The following is a 15,344-nucleotide window of genomic DNA, read 5'->3' as shown; positions in this document are numbered from 1 at the left end:
GTCTTTCACGCGGCAATTTTATCGGGGGATTATTCGCTGGCCGTGACAGCTTGGATTAAGACAGAGTTGGATTGCGCATTCATCGCAAGCCCGAACGAGAAAACGAGAAGAAGACGATTCCTCGTGAGTGCATCCTGAACTTTCTAAACTGATTTGATCATTTATTCCCTTTTGCACGCTTCTATTTACGATTCGACTTCACATATCGAGATAAAAATCGAGGAATAGAATTTCTTCGACAAGAAAATAATTAGATATTTTTTGGATTAGAAAATAATTAATAAGAAATAATTAAAGATTAAAAGCAATGTATATGAAATATAAAAAAGCATATATTATGCGGATTTAAATATGTAGTAAATCGAAAATATATTGTTCTGGCAAGTAACATCCCCCAAAAAAATGGATTTCACTGTCTTCTGGCGATTTACTTGGACGATTACGAGTTTCGGTATTACATAGGATCAATTTCCAATTACACTTCAATTTCCGCGTTTCGGATCGGCCGGAAATTCGACCAGAGATTCGCGTGTCGATCGTATTCGATACCCGATGTGATCCGGACCAGGTACTTTATCCCTTTTCTGGATTAGCGGGAAGTTACGAATTTCCTCCGAGATAACGGCGGAGATCTAAATACACGATTTAATTTCCTCAAAGAATCGGATGTGTGAATTCTGGGATGTATTCAAAAGCCATCTGATACGCAGATGGTGTATCCTTTTGTGAACAATCACGTAAAGGAAAGATGGTAACTAATCGCAGGCAATTTGATTTCTTTCTTGTGAGATACATACATACATACATATATATATATATATATATATATATATATATATATATAAATTTAATTATTAATAATTATTTATATTAAAAATTAATAAATATATTTTAATAAGTATTTAATTATTTATAAAATTTTAATTAATCTTATGTTATTATTAATTTATATTTTTCTAACTTTTTTAAAGTTATTAATAATTTATTTGAATATTAATAACTTATTTTACATTAATGTTTAATAATATGATTATATAGATATATAAGTGTTAAATGTTTATTAAATATTTAATGTTTAAATTGATGATATATGATATTTATTAATATTTAAATAATTATTTATTAATAATATTTATTAATAAATTTTATTATTTTTATTTTTTCTCATTTTTTTCCATTTACATGTAAATTATAAATTTAAAAAAATAAAATATGTAAATGGAAAAAATGAGAAAAAATAAAAACAATGAAATTTATTAATAAATATTATTAATTTATTCAAAAATTTACTTTAACCTATAAAATAATTGTGAGTAAATAGTTGTGTGAGAGGTGCACGCTCGCAATAACCCTGGTACTTGATTGCATCCTTTTCATCACGGCTCTACGAAAGAGATTTACGATATCCTCATGCGAAACCGGCGGCCGAAACTGCAGAGAATCGCCGTATGCGATTCTCCGCCTCCGCGGGAATTAATACCGAACTTTCCTATGGTCTTTACGTAAGGGCCCAATTATACGGTCTCCCCTCCGCCACGATCGGCTCTCGTCAGTGTAAGATAATGAGTGGTTACGCAATATTTCGGGCGCGATAAATCGCGCTTGGAGCTACGACCAATATAACAAAACGGGAATCATATTTTCCGCCGGCTCCTAAAAATTGCTCGGCTCTTTCCTTTCCGTGTACGCGTTCTGGCTTTAACTGCGTTAACGACCGCATTTAACGGATGCAACATACGTGCCGGTGCCTGTATCTCCCGAGAAAATCTCACCGTCGTTGCAGTGGAGAGAATCGTGATTTATCCGTGGATCCATAAATCAAGCGCTGCTCCAGATCCGGATAATGATGATTCTAGTCTTAGATGAATGGACAAGAAAAAAGATCGTGAAAAATCCTCCAGGTCAATCACCGTCCTTAATTATGTTACTGTAAATAACGACTCACAGGGACTCCAGATTAGCATTTATAATTATATATCCTATGTTTAAAATATCTGTACTGATTTTAAATTTCGCTGCATATAATGATTATAAATCATCATTATACTTGGGTAAATAGAAAAAAAATTTTTTTCTCACACTTTTATTCTATTTTCGCGAAGAAAGCAAGTTCTTTTATTAAAATTTTATTTATTTCACTTATTTATTTTATTTTTAATATCTTTACTATCATTAGAGAATATTAATCATTTACAATCTTCTTTTGTCCATTTGCAATTCGCAAATATAAACATTTTATTCAAAAAGCTAATCTTTTTATTTTTTATTTGATCTTTTTAAAAACGATTTTAATAAATTAATAAGATTTTCCAAATCTTAAAATATCAAACATAATTCGGATAATTTTTTCAATTAAATGCATAATAAAAATTTTCTTTATGTATTTATTTCTGAAAAATCATGTCGTGTTTGTTGTAATTTGCATAAAAATCTCATTGGTTCGTTAAAATTACTTACGAAAACAGATAAATTAAAGAAACATAAGAATTTTATTTTTTTATTCAACAAAAAATATGAAGAAAAATAATATTATATTAGAAAAACAATGAAAAAAGTCAAATATGTTTTCTTCTATTAAAATTTTTTATATCTCTAATTGCATCAATCTGTAAAAATAACGTGTAGTATCATTTTTCTTGTTATTTCGATATTTTTAATGTCTCTGAAGAAAATTTAAAATAAATGAAAATATTGTAGCGCCACGCGTGAAAGATCATTTCTTCGCAAACATGACATTTTCATGGTTGACCGATCAAATCGATCTCCAATATTATATCGCAATGGAGTACCAAGTCGGTGCTATCGATATAGCGACGTACATTCTCTAAACGTTCACCGTCCCGTTAACCGATTGTATTTACTCTTTTTTTGCGGCTTCCGCGTGGCCGTAACGAGCTATGTCATTCGTTATATTAAAACGTTCCCGCGGTCGACAGTAGCCGACCAAAGATCTTTGCCCGTCACAATGCACGATAAATAGCGGGACATACTTTTTTATGAACTGTTACGCGAAATGCATCTTAACGCTAGATCATCGTCATTATGTCATTTTATTCGAAAGGGTTTTATTATTTTGAGACTACTTTCATAAAATAAAAAAGAGATCTTTGATATAAAAAAAGACGATTAAAATATATCAATTCTATTAATCCCAAGTTTTTATGGAAACTATTAACATATAAATTAAAAATTTATTAACATATATTTATCTCTTCTCATTTTTTAATTCATATATTTCCATCTTTTTTCATCTTTTTCCAAAAAAAAAGATTTAAAAGGGTTTATGTCCCCTATTTATTACTATTGGCGAGATTATTAGTCCGACCAATAAATGATATGCTGTACAATGAAATTATTTCGGCAAAAAAAATCATGAAATATAATGTAAATGTTTTATATGAAAAATCTAATTTATATTGATGCCTTGACATTATCTCGCAATTTACACCATTGCTTGAAAGAGGCTGCTAAAGTAGAAATGTCATTGTGTGGTTAATATATCTTTTCGCATTTACGTATAAAATGTACATATACATATCTGCATCATTCATATCTGCTTCATTCTCTAAACCACAAACGGGACATCTATCCCGCTAAGTCCGTGACAGTGATTACCTTAGAATCAAGGCCCAGGTGGATGAGATAATAACAGAATTGCATGTACACAACATGAGGAATACTTTCAAAAATTTTTATCATAATAAGAAACAAAAATATATAATCTATGTCATAATTATACAAAGATTAATTATAGTACTGCTCAAAAGTATTGCATTACTTATAAAAGCAAGGAAATTGTTACTTTAATGAATAAAAACCTATATAAATTTGATCAAGTTATATTTTATTATTATTTCATATAAGTTTTAATATAAAAATATAATGCGTTAAAAATTAAAAATAAAAATTAAAAATATAAAATTATAAAAATTAAATAAAAAAAAAAATATATATATATATATATATATATATAAAATAAAAAAATAAATATTAAATAAAATATAAAAGTCATAATAAGTAATAGCAGAAATATTAAATTTTTAATTCTTCAAAATAGCCTTTCGTTGCTTCCAATACTGCGCATACACTCAGCATTCTTGACGATAATTTCTCTAAAATTGTTACTGATATTTGATTTCAACATGTTTGCAAATATGTCCACGATTGTTTTTGATTAATAGATCTCATTATTCGAGCGCGTCTATGAAGTTCATCTCACAAATTCATTAAAGTAACAACTTTTCTATTTCTTTAAGTGATGCATTACTTTTGATCGGTACTGTATCTCTAGAATTATTTTATTATACTGATTAAATCCAGCATGCCATATGGCTTAATTTATTATCGGCATATTTTTGCCGTGGAATTTCTGCGCTATGAATAGATAATGAATGCAAAACGAGAAACCTTCGCGATTTGCAGAATCTAAACGCCCTTCGAGCGGATCGCAATGAAATGGCGAAGGGGTTGAAGTCGATGCGGGAAAGTAACCGACACGGCGAGTCCTTTTATTACGTCATTACACCTACACCGCATAAGTGACGTAAACGAATCGTGTGCATATTAATCTGCATTTTTACAGCGCGTTTCCTTCTCCGTTCAGACGCACTCTGGAGAATTTATCATAACCGCCTTCACTATTCGCCGATTATATCATTGGGAAATCGGCGGAACGAAGCCATAATGAAAGTACGACGGCCTGTCGCGGAAATATTTGCAGCGCTAATAATCACGCCGATAATCCGCCCGTCAGACCATAAACAACGTGGGATGAATAAAATAGAACGGATGAAGATGTCGCATTATGCAAATTTGCTAATGACAGTAATTACGTTGACAAAGTTCATGTAATGATGCGATTATCATCCGCCCTCGATGAATCGGCGTCAATTCGTCTCTAAACAATCAATGTTTCTCTCCGTAAAGAATCTACAGGAGGTAGACAAAATAATGTGAACACCTGAAAAATAAATACTATATTTGTTTATTAGTAAGATAGTGGCCATCATTTGCCTTTAACATAGCTTCAATTCTTCTTGGAATAAAATCATGCAATTTTTCAATAGTCTCTAGTAGAATATTGTCCCATTCTTCTCTCAAATAATGTCATGATAATAACATACACACAACTAGAAAAATTCAATCTTGATTGGAGCATCAAAATGAACTTCTTCTTTGGTCAGCACAATTATCTAATTTAAATATCATCGAACCACTATGGACAGTTTTGGAAAAGAGAGTCAGAAGCAGATTTTCTTCTTCAACTTCTCTGAAGCAATTGACAAATATTTTGATAAAAGAATGGGACAATATTCTACTGGAGATTATTCAAAAATTTCATAATTCTATTCCAAGAAGAATTGAAGCTCTATTAAAGGCAAATGGTGGTCTAACATTTTATTAATAAACAAATAAATTGTATTTTATAAATATATTTTTCTATAAAATTGCAAGAAGCGAAAGAGGAGAAGCAAAAAAAACAGAAAAAATATTCAAATATCATCAAATTTTTCAGCAGCAGATATCGTCTGAATAATTGACTGTTCATGCTCTAACAATGATACTACAGTAACATTAGCATTGCTTTATTCTCTTTTTCAACTGGCAATTATCGTGACGTTAATCGAATCCATTCCTTCCTTGGACGTTGCTTGACGTCAAAAATAATTTGACATTATCCAATGACCCGGCGGCCTACACGACGATGACCACGACCATTCGAAGATCGCAATCGTCAGCGTGAAAGTAAAAAAAATACCGTTACATTATCGATCGTACTCTGCACCTTGCTATCTCCTATTATCCTTATTATATGCTATCCCAACGATTTATCGTCATCGTACACAAATCACCGGCGAATGAGTAAAGTACGATCGAGAGAGATTCATGAAACTCTACGAGGAAGAAAGCCGAATTTAATGACCGTTAAACTATGGATGAATACTTCCTTCATACACGGCCATAATTATCTGCACCGACTTTAAAGTGAAGAATACATTTTCATGTACATTATATTTTTCTTTTTCTCTTACACACACACACACACACACACACATACAGAGTGTCCCAGACTTAACGAATTAGACGTTAATGGTAGATTCCTGAGATCATTTGGAAACGAAAATCTTAATATCAAAATGTTGAGAAAAATGATGAGAAAAATGTAGTTTCAGTGCTACAAAAAAATCAAGATTACCAATCGGCGCGTTACATTCTCCTGTGCTCAGGGACATAGCACATCAAGAAGTCCACGTACAGCGCAATAATATCGATATCGAGAGGGATCAATATAAGATAAAAAATAGGATTCTGCAGTGAACGCGATTGTGTCTTCGATGCGACAGTAGTCAGTAGTTTGAACATTTATTATGAAGTCTTCCTCAACATTTTGGTATTAGAATTTTCATCTCCAAATGATCTCAGGAATCTGCTATTAATGGCTGATTCGTTAAGTCTGGGACACCCTGTATATATATGATTTAAGTATTAAAATTATATTTCTCATGTAAAAATTAATGTTGCGCGAATATAAATCTCTCCTAAGATCATGCATCGCATTAACAATATTTATAAAAAAATGATAGCAAAGCGAATGAGACAACTTTTTAGCAGGTGTGAGCAGAAATTTAAAGCGTATTTAGAATATATAATTTCGATAAAATAAGCTATTTAGATAATCACCGTAAAATATACTTAGAAAACATAATGATAGATCTATGCCATATCAAGCGGGCCAGCGTGACGAAAGCTAAACGTGCGAAGAAAGTGTATGGGCATATTTTAACGTGCACAGTTGTCTCTAAGACCAACGGTCCATTTATGTTTATCAGATCTGATCTCGTATCGGTCGATCACGCGGAACTAGGAGTCTTTCGAAACGCGAATGTTCAACGTAGCGAATAAAAATTAAAAATTCAACATAATTATTTACTCCTTTAGGGACGAGTTTTTTTTAAGATTTCTTATCTATTATAAATATTTGCTTAAATTATGATGTGTGATTAAAAGTTTTTTCACAATATTTTTAGAAAAATATAATAGGTTAATCTTGCTAATTTAATACCTTAAACATTTCTTTAAGAATAATTTTTAATATATTTTTTTACTTAATTTATAAGTTAAAAATATTTAATTCAGATTCTTCTCAATGTTATGTAATAGAATATTATAATTATATATATATAATTTTAATATATAATTTTAGAGTGTCTATTATACATACATTTTACGCACCAAAAGTTTCATAAATATATACTTTGAGAAATGTATACTAAAGAAAGAAAGGATCTTGAAAACTTTTAATCTAGTTTGAGATGATCTAGATAAGGAAGCGAATAAAGGCACGTCAGAACTAAATAGTTACGCTAAATTATTCGGTATATTTTGCAATAGGGTCAAACTCGTTGCGAAAGCAACAACTCATCAATGGCATCTATCTGTCGCATGCATGTTTATTCGCGTCACACGTAACGATGCACGCGTAAATCTTTAATTCCGCGACAGCCGTTAAATTGCAAAATGTAATCAAAGAATCGACGTGCCGATTGGTACATTAAAAATAATATTTATTGAAAAATAAATTTTAAAGTCTGCATTAAAAATACAGAATAAGGAGACGGCTTTATACAGAAAAAGTTTCATTTGCAAGCTGCAAAGATTAATTAATAAAAGAATAGAAAAAGATTCTAGGATAAAATTTCCAGATAATTCATAAATTTTCTAATTTATGAATTAATCTATATAAACTTTCGTTTTGACACTATCGTCAGAAAGTTATAATTGATAGAGTTTTTCTTCACGCTTTTCTTTTCTAATAAATGTTTCTTATTTTTTAATGCTTTTTCTGTTAGAATTCCTCAAAGTTACATTAAGATTTCATGTATTTTTTCTTTATTCTCTATTAAATGTAAAGTATAAATATTTTAAAGTTTCAACATTTTATAAAATTATATTGCAGCAATAATGATAGAAAAGAGTGAGATCGATGGAATGCTATAATTAAAACGAAATATGACAGCTTATGAGATCACACTTGAAGATAATGTGTTGATTTCAACAATAGTCCGTTGCACATTATGTCCAGAGCGCAAACAACGCCATACAGTTAATAGAGTGATAGCAGCCAAGTAGATAGGAAAATCGCGAATGCTATGTAACATTCTTTTCGTAATACGGCACACTCGAGAAAGGATTAACAATACATTTCGCGCGTGGGTAGTGTCGCAAAGGCGCTCTTGCGTAACGCGGTATCGATTATCGTTAGAGAGTTATCGATTGTGCGATCAATTGATAAAAACTGCGAGCAAAAGGGAGAAATGGTCCGGAGAGAAAGAGAAAAACGAAAGGAAGTTAACTGAGTTTTTACGGCTCGGAAGAGAGATTGTCGTTCGATTTGCAAGGGAAGATATCTCTCATTTTTTTATTATAAATTCATGCGCTGTTTGTTTCCCGCATTATAAGAAAATGGAATAAAGTGATTTTTATCGGTAATAAAAAATTCATATCAGAAATTTATATCAGATTTATATCATATTTATATCAGATCAATTTATATCAGTGGATTCGATAGATTAAAAAAAAATTAGAAAGTAAATTAGAGTATAAATACATATAACAAAAAGAGAGTATAAAGAATAAAAAATATATATTTGTCTGTAAAAGAACTATGATGTCACAAATGGTGTTTAGAAAAGTTTTGTAAAAAAAAAATTGAAAAGAACAGACGAAAAGCTTCTCTCGAGGAATGATACTATCAAATTGATCTAAATTTCACAAATTTCATTCAATGCGAAAATTTTCTTTCTTCAAAAAATCAAGCGATATCTATAAATCTTAAAGAAAATAAGTGCGAAATTTAATTCACACAAACCGTCTTTATGAACACTTTCCCCATCACGGCCGCGAAATTCCTGCGCGATGCGTTACACAAGTTATAAAAAGCGGCATTTTATTGCGAGGCTCGGTACAAAATGAGATTTGCGAAATTAGGGCGAGCGCATGATCCTATAGTATTCGCGTCGCTTTCCTGATACATCTTAATCGGATACGCAATTATCGATTCGTCATACCATTCCTTTGAGATGTATTACATAAATCGAATCTCGTGCAAAAACGTTTCTATATGTATCTTAAATACCCGTTCTTGCCACATTAGTTCTTTCTCTTTGTTTTTGAAAAAAATATTTGATTGTGCGCAAAAAATTCGACAACAAGAAACTCATAGATTCATTACTTTAACTTTAAAATAAAAATAAAAAAAACTAATTGTTGATGTTTTATATATACAGAGTGTCAGGGCAATCTCCTCCCAAAAAAAGTTCTTGTAGCTTACCTCAAGAGCTTTTCAAAATACTATAATAAAATATTTTTTCATCGAGTACTTTTCAAATTATGAGGCTTGAAATAATTTTTACATAAACTATAAAATATCCAGTAAAATATTCATTTTTCGATTATCTTACCTTACTTTTATGTACAAAATAATGAGAGGAATCAATTCGTGTAAAGAAAACACATAATTGTTCGAGAAAAAAAATGTAATTGTTAATTGCAAATGACATTTTTTCTTCGAAGCAATTATGTATTTTCTTTACACCAATTAATTCCTCTCATTATTTTGTATATAAAAGTATTAAATAATCGAAAAATGAATATTTTACTAGATATTTTATGGTTTATGTAAAAATTAAGAAATAATTTCAAGCCTCATAACTCGAAAAGTACTCGATGAAAAAATACTTTATTATAGTATTTTGAAAAGTTCTCAAAGGTAAGCTACAAGAGCTTTTTTTTGGGAGGAGATTGACACCTGACATCTTATATATCTTATACATTTTTTTCGTATCAATAGGAAAATATTGGCAGCTATTAACTGTTTAAATTAAAAACTCAAATATCGTATTGGGAAAATAGAATCAATTCAAGTATTGCCCGGCCAAGCAGTTATGGCCAGAGGTGGTCAGCTGCGTCAATAAAAAAAATAGCCCGTATCAATAGGAAAATATTGGCAGTTATTAACGGTTTAGATTAAAAACTCAAATATCGTATTGAGAAAATAGAATCAATTCAAGTATTGCCCGGCCAAGCAGATATGGCCAGAGGTGGTCAGCCGCGTCAATAAAAAAAAATAGCCAAGCGGTAATAGTTGCAAGACGGAACCGGCTTTCGTTTTAGAGATAAGCGGTCTTTTAAAGCTGTCGAAATTCTTCAAAAAGATTACGTTGAACACGTATGTAACAAGCGTTGAAATTGTTATATAAATCGATCAACTGTTTAAATATTAAAGTGCAAAGGCGCAGTTTCGTTTCACTGTAATAGAAGATAGAAAAAATATGATGTCCACAATTATTTAAAAGTATAATATTTTGATGACGTTTGAGTGATTGACGTAAAAGTGATAAAAAATGCAATCAATCGCAAGATTGGGAAAACAGATTTACCGGCACAATAATAGATGATTGACCAGTCTAACTTATATGAGAAAACGGTATAAACGGCGGAATAAATAATATATAAAGAAAGAAAAGTTCTTCATTATTTCGACTTTTACTTCTCTTATACTTTTGCTCGGTTCGAGCGAAACGAGCAGAGAGGACGAGATGACTCATTGATTCTTTCTATCGATTATTGCGACCGTCAAGATTACGGCGAGAAATTGCCTATAAATCTGCGCATGCTTCTTCGACCTAGATCGCGAAATATCTTATTCAAACACGACAGAAAATCCTGCTACTGTGAAACAGATATTTCTCTCTGTCGAGAATTCCTCGTAGGAATACATCGTCGCTCATGAGAGTTAAACAACGATAATTCGCGGTTTTACAAAGGTCTGAAAGAAAGCGTGTAATAACAGTTTCACGTATAATTGCGATTATAATTTGCGACATAGAACATATTCTTATCCGCTTATCGGTAATTTAACTTATTTCTTTAATTAACTGAATCGTTCGCGTTACAGCTGTTTCTCTGCATCGCATGCACGGTCAAAGATCCCTATCTGTCTTATATTTATGAAAAATATATTACACGTATTTTTTTTATCACTGCAAGTGCAATAAATATCCAGAATGACTGAAACTACTCGCGTGGTTGAGTAGAAAGAAGAGAGATTTTCTCTCTTGGAAATTCTGTATCGGAATCACGCGGAGATGGAATAGAAATTGTATAGGTGTAACATGCGTAGAGTATCTCGTGTAGGGGAGTGCGTGATGCGTAGCACGTGTGCGAATGAAAGTGAGAGAGTTTCCTGCGACGCTTCAGGAAACGTCAGAATCGATCAACAAGATTCGACAAACAAGGCTAAATATATTGAATCGCGGAAGCGAGCTTCGCGATTTTCAATTCGCGACAAAACTCGCGTAAATTTTCGCGTAAATTTTTATTAACGATTAAACGCTCGATGCATTGAAAATGAATAAGAAAATTTATTTCCCTTAATTTTTAAAGAACATAAACTTTATATCTATCATATGAAGTATCGCGAGATTCGATGGATCTGAAATATTAGCGATATAACGAAAGGAAATGACAAAAATTAAAAATCGAAAGCCAAACATCAAAATGACTAGTATACTAGATTATGCTAATCGGAATGTATGCTAATTAAGAGATATCGATTAAACGATGTTAAAGTAGGTAATCTTAAGTCGAAAGTAAAACTCGTAGAAATATAAGTTAAAGGATCTTGAAGAGGATATAAGTGAATATTTTTCAACCTGAATTAATAAACCTAATATTTATTAAATTGTTCCTGAACTGTTATTAATTCCAAGCTTAATCGTATCAATGATATTTCAATCACGCTTTTCCTATTCAGAATAAAAATTTGATTGCGGACAGAAAGAGAGAGGAAGAGAGAAAAACATGAAATGCAAACGGATTAAATCATTTAAGATCAGTTCGATACAAAACTTGGCGATTTGGGCCATTGCCTATCATCTACACATAACTGCGACGATAAATGCGGTGAGTTTCTCGCGTCCGTCGATTTTCTCGTTCTACAGACGATGGGAAGAAAAGATTAGTGTCTCTAATCGCGGAAAATTGGCGAATACAGAGAAAACGATCGGGTACAATAACATATTAATTTGCAATTTTCTTTAATCATATTTTTTGACATATTTTATGGTGTTTCAAGAATTTATTTTGTCAATAATTAATTGTCAATAATTGTCAATAATAATTGTCAATACTTTCGTTTAACTTATCAATATTTATCAATAATATTCTCTATTATAAAAAATTTAATGAAAATGATATACATATTAACAAATAATATATTTTAAAATAATAAATTTTAAAATAATATATTATAATATATTTATAATATATTTTATGATATATTTTAAAAGAGAAAATTATAAAAAAATTGTACGTGCCGCAAAAAATAGAAGAAAGAATTTATGCATTCATGAAGCGATGCTGAGGATTTTGCATATACAAGGAACAAGCAATGAATGAAGAACGAAAAAAAAGTAATAGTGTGATTTAAATTTTTCGGAGCAGTTATAGGCGCGCGTCTACAGTTGTGTACAGTGAAAGCAGATATTTCGAGTCGAAGAAAAATAGGAGGAACTGGTTGAAATCAGTTTACGTCTAGGTGACGGGCCGTACATAATGTTACATATGCAATCCGTCGTTATGTAATATATACATATATATATATATATATATATATATATATATATATATATGTGCGTGCGTGCGTGCGTGCGTGCGTGCGTGCGTGCGTGCGTGCGTGCGTGCGTGCGTGCGTGCGTGCGTGCGTGCGTGCGTGTGTGTGTGTGTGTGTGTGTGTTTCGCCGATATACTTGACTAAAAAATATAATCTAAAGAGTACAAATACAATCAACATCGATTCTAGCATGATTAATGGAGAATCGAATTATGATCATTTGTAGATAGAAGATGATTCTATTTCTCTTCTTTCAGAGTTTGAAATATTGCTTCTACCAAACGACAGGTGTACTTTGTATGCTTTCTTAATTGTTAGAAAACACAATTCATCATAAATTCCCGTCTTTCAATAATCCCCTCAAATTTTTCAATAATCGCAATTCAAAGGAAAATTTGTTTCATCTGTATTTTTGAATTTATTAATTTGTTTTCTATCAAAATAATCCATTTAATTAATTATTTTCTAAGAATCTCAGATAAGAAGGACAACAAATGGTTAACCTGTATAGTTCGGCGGCCAGTAACTGTCCTCGCAATCGATCTGCGATCGTCTCACGTTCGATGATCCTTGCCAGAGAATCTTTCGTTCTTGCGGCAATCTCTTTTCAGATAAGTTCTTCCTTGCAGCCTCTTCAGGAGGATCTAGCGGTCCCCGCGAACACGTGTGTCTTCGCGCATGTTAATGCACGCGGACAATCGCACGCGCCGAGAATCATGCTGTCCTGAGAAAACGCGAGCCTCTCATCGTCAGGCGGGTCGCTGACGACGCTCGATCATCGATTCCGTCGTCGCGAATCGATCCACCGAAAAACCGAAAGATACACAGCAAGCACACTTTCTCTTGCCAGTTGCACACCACGCACACGCTCGCGAAATCGGCGGCTTCCTCGAGACTTTGCTAGATCAAGCGAAGAGGGAGTAGCTCGCCACGTGCCGCGGAAACTGGGGATATGTCTTCTCGCGAGAGTATCTCGTTCGATGGGAATATAAATTATTATGTAAATTATTGCGTAATATAAAAAAATGTTAGAAAGAGCCTCGACTTTTTGTAGCAAAGTGTTTCCGGAAACTAATATAATCTAGATTATTAAAAAAAAAATTTCTTCCTTGTTTCAAAATCCGTTTACAATACTTTCGTTATAAACATTTTACACATGTAATTTATATTCTTGTCAAACTACGAATTTCGAATTTTACGACCTGATTTTTTTCGAATTGTTTCATGAAGTAGAATTTAAATTTAATGTTTATATATCGCGACGCGAAATTTTTTGGAGCACTCCGTCGAATTCTTTTTTTTTTGTGTTTTTACACTAATCACTCACCAGGATCTAAGGCACCGTGTGCTCGAACCGACGGACTATCCTGGAATTAATGTCGGATTCAGTCAACCTCGCTCTGTGGAAGCGATCGTCAGACTAAAGTCGTCGCACCGCTTGTAAGAGTACGTGCATGGGTTTCTTATCCCTTCTGTTAGCACAAGATCCCCTCTTTCTTTCTCTTCTTTCGTCGGAATCTTGGCTCTTCCGATATTGTGATTTGTTTATCGATTAGATAATCCTGGAAGCACATAATTTTCTTCATTAATTTAAAAAATATATATATTTGAATTTTTTCTATACAGAGCACAAAATGTCTTGCAAAAGATTAGATTGTTTTTTGAAATTAGATATTATTTAACGAAAGAATGTTGTCTTCTTTTGATACGTAAAAATTTTATATCAACTTTAATATTTTGTTTTAATTCAAATTTCTTTACACAAATTTTATTTTTATTTTTATGCGTGAATGTAAAGCATAAATCGCATTTACGAGACATTGTTGTGCATAATAATTATGTCTAACAAAAGAAGATAAAACCGTCGCATAATCGTTTTAAAGGTAAAGTTGAAAATGTGTGTGTGTGTGTGTGTGTGTGTGTGTGTGTGTGTGTGTGTGTAATGTCACTTTCGATAAATCTTGCCGAAATTACACGCTCACTCCCAACAATCTTAATCACCACTCTGTCGACGCCGAAGAAAAACGCAGCAGAAAAACAGATAATTTTCTCGTATTCATTTATTTAATCATTTTGTAATATTGTGATTACTTCATAATAATTTCTTCAAAATCCTATTTCTTAAAATCCCAGTTTGCTTTAAAGAATCAAAAAAATCGATTTTTTATATTTGATTTTTCTTATATCTGAAGAATATGTCTTCCAAATTTTATTGAAAAATTCGCAAAACTGACAGAGTTATAAGACTTTAAATAGCATTTTAAAAAACTAATATTTAATATTTTTTTTTTTATATTTTAAGAAATGAAAAAATTTCAGCAAAATTGAAATATCTAATTTTAAAATATTATTTTGTCATGTGTGTTTCACAATTTTTTAAATAAAATTAGATTAAATATTTAAAAGACATCCTACGAAATATAAAATAAAATTATATATAGACCAAGTTTCTTCACTTCATTACACAAGAAACATTATGTCACATCATCGAACATTTTTTATGTATTTTTTAACACGTTTCACGCAGAGGCTGATATTGACTAAAAAAGGCTAAGTATTCAAGATTTAAAAATATTGATATACTGTTTAAGCATCATTTAAACATCAATAGAAATATATGTAAAAAAAATGCCAAAGAGATAAATTTCTAATATTCTTCAAATTTATAAAA

General features: G+C 31.5%; 1 protein-coding gene across 3 annotated transcripts in view; it reads right to left on the bottom strand.

The window, feature by feature from the left end:
* Nucleotides 1–15,344, bottom strand: part of LOC105257401 (serine-rich adhesin for platelets) — a 59,330-nt gene that overhangs the window by 40,435 nt on the left and 3,551 nt on the right. For 2 of the 3 annotated variants that reach the window (XM_011267996.3, XM_025409458.1), the window contains exon 2: nucleotides 13,177–14,235. The gene's annotated coding sequence lies outside the window, so the exon portion shown is untranslated. The remainder of the gene's footprint in view (nucleotides 1–13,176; nucleotides 14,236–15,344) is intronic. The other variant, XM_011267994.3, reaches the window with a different exon arrangement.

The sequence above is a fragment of the Camponotus floridanus genome, unplaced genomic scaffold, assembly GCF_003227725.1.
Source record: "Camponotus floridanus strain SB8 unplaced genomic scaffold, Cflo_v7.5 scaffold267, whole genome shotgun sequence".
NCBI lineage: Eukaryota > Metazoa > Arthropoda > Insecta > Hymenoptera > Formicidae > Camponotus > Camponotus floridanus.
Note: the sequence above shows the minus strand (reverse complement) of the source record. Positions and strands in the feature narration are given on the sequence as shown.